The sequence below is a fragment of the Amphimedon queenslandica genome, unplaced genomic scaffold (genome assembly GCF_000090795.2).
Source record: "Amphimedon queenslandica unplaced genomic scaffold, v1.1 AMPQUscaffold_13062, whole genome shotgun sequence".
NCBI lineage: Eukaryota > Metazoa > Porifera > Demospongiae > Haplosclerida > Niphatidae > Amphimedon > Amphimedon queenslandica.
This window is the reverse complement of record NW_003546702.1, coordinates 21,312-24,209: the sequence shown is the minus strand read 5'-3', so window position 1 is coordinate 24,209 and position 2,898 is coordinate 21,312.

Below are 2,898 nucleotides of genomic sequence, written 5' to 3'. Positions count from 1 at the left end.
TCATAGATTGGATATTACATTGGAGAAGATGGCTGATGGTGTTGAATGGAGTTCATTATTTAAAGATGGTTCGTTACCACCATTAGATGATGAATCAAAAGAAATGAAGAGAAAAAGAGTAAGGGAACCTAAAATAATGATACTTAAAAATATGTCAAATGAGCAATGAACTAATTATAATGCAGTTACATGTTAATAATGTACAGCATACACGCAACATAAGTAATATATACATTTATCACAATATGTAATAAGATTGAAGAATTCTTTCCTTTTAAATTTTGCACATGTACAATGTACATGACATGTACACATGTGTGTCACTTCAGATCCTGATATTACCATCTTCAGACATCGTCCTTGAAGACATTGCTGAATTTGATGTGCCGTTTTTTAAAACAGTCAGGCTGGGTTTCCCACAAGATTTTGGTGTACATGTAGTTCTCATGTAGCATCTTCTCAGTAGATTGTGAAGTTTCTCAAAATTGGCCAAAGACCCTTGTATTTTGAATTTCAACAAAAAATTGCAAGGAGAGAATTTCCATTTTAATGTTTTTTTCTGATGCATATATATGTAGTTATGTTGTGTAGAAAGTTTGAGCTGATTCCGATCAAATTTAGATTTTTTTGAATTTTTAATTTGCTCAAAAATTGTGCCAAAGTCCCTGTACTATAGTACAGGGTGATTGGCCAAATTTTACCAAAAATGAAGAGGGAAAAATTTTTCAATTTTATATTTTGTTCTAATGCATATATACGTATATACTTATTTTGTGTAGAATGTTATGCTGATTCCGATCATATTTAGATTTTTTATGAATTTTAAAATTTGCTCTAAAATCATGCCAAAGTCCCTGTACTATAGTACAGGGTCATCTGCCAAATTTTGCCAAGGATGAAAAGAGGAGAATTTTTCATTTTTATATTATGTTGATACATATATATGTAGTTATGTTGTGTAGAAAGTTTAAACTGATTCTGATCAAATTTTAAATTTTTTTTTGAATTTTTAAATTTGCTCAAAAATTGTGCCAAAGTCCCTGTACTATAGTACAGCATCATTGGCCAAATTTTGCCAAAAATGAAGAAGGGAGAATTTGTCATTTTTATATTTCTTTCTGATACATATATATGTACTTATGTTGCGTAGAAAGTTTGAGTTGAGCTGATTCTGATCAAATTTAGATTTTTTTGAATTTTTAAATTTGCTCAAAAATTGTGCCAAAGCCCCTGTACTATATAGTACAGGGTCATTAGCCAAATTTTGCCAAAAATTAAAAGGGGAAATTTTCCAGTTTTTTATTTTGTTCCAATACATATATACATATACACGTAGTGTAGAAAGTTTATGCTGATTCCGATCAAATTTAGATTTTTTATGAATTTTAAAATTTGCTCTAAAATCATGCCAAAGTCCCTGTACTATATAGTACAGGGTCATTAGCCAAATTTTGCCAAAAATGAAGAGGAGAGAATTTTCTATTTTTTGATACATACATGTATATATATGTAGTTATGTTGTGTAGAAAGTTTGAGCTGATTCCGATCAAATTTTGAATTTTTTTTTTAATTTTTAAATTTGCTCAAAAATTGTGCCAAAGTCCCTGTACAGGTCATTAGCCAATTTTCGCCAAAAATGAAGAGGGGAGAATTTTCCATTTTTATAATTTTTCCTGATACATATACATGTTCTGATGTTGTATATCTAGTTTGAGCTGATTCCAATTAAGTTTGGATTTTTTATGAATTTTTAAAGTTGCTCCAAAATCAGGCCAAAGTCCCTGTACTATAGTACAGGGGTGGGGCCAAATTTTACCAAAAATGGCTAGGTAAGAATTTTCTATTTTTATAATTTTTCCTAATACGTATACATGTTCTGATGTTGTATATCTAGTTTGAGCTGATTCCGATTAAATTTGGATTTGTTATAAATTTTAAAGTTGCTCTAAATGTCATTTACTGTATTGTAGTGCTTGTCAGATCATGAAGCTCATGCTGTTTAGCTCACTTAGCATGCTTTATCGCAAATCGTATGGTCAAACATGATTAATTATTTTAAAAATTATGTTGCTTAGACGAAAATAGTAGAACAATGCCAAATTTGGTTTGCTTATTCCAATGTTACATGGCTACAAAATCCCTAATATAAAAAGCACCAGTACACGTACATTGTAATCATAAAATCACCGAATTTTCTGCTCTACTTTTTGCATTACTTTTTTCTTTTTTTTTCATTTCTCTCTCTCTCTCTCTCTCTCTCTCTTTCTTCTCCCTCCATTCTTTATTAGTCTACTCTTGTAGGAGGTGGTTGTGGTTCTCCTTCAAAATATTCCAAGCAATCACTGATTACCAATAGTTTGGAAGAATGTGATACAGATGATGATCAGGATATTAATGTGTATCTAATCAATAACAATGGATTCATTGTACAAAAGGTGCCAATTAATTAGAATGAACAATTTATTGATATATGACATTACATGTATGCTTTGTATTGGACTGTTGCACATGTAGAAGAATTGATGCACGTCGTTTGTAGCCATTTGACATCGTTACGGTATGTGGTTAAAATTTGAAAAGTTAAAAATTGTGAAAGCTTATGATCAAAATTGTACGAAATTTTTGGCCAAAAATTGTTGACTATCTTAAATTTTTAAACAAGTTTCTCCACCGCATGAAATTAAAGCTACCATTACATGTATGTACACTACATGTACATGTAAAAACATTGATTTTGTCTCTTTCTACCCAGGTGTCATTAAATGGTAAACAGTTACTCTACACCTTACAAGCTACACCAAGAGGACCATCAGTATTATCACTGAGACATGATGTAGATGCCCTACACTACTCTCCCTCTGTCTCCTCTCCCTCTCTATCATATACTCATGTAACCAC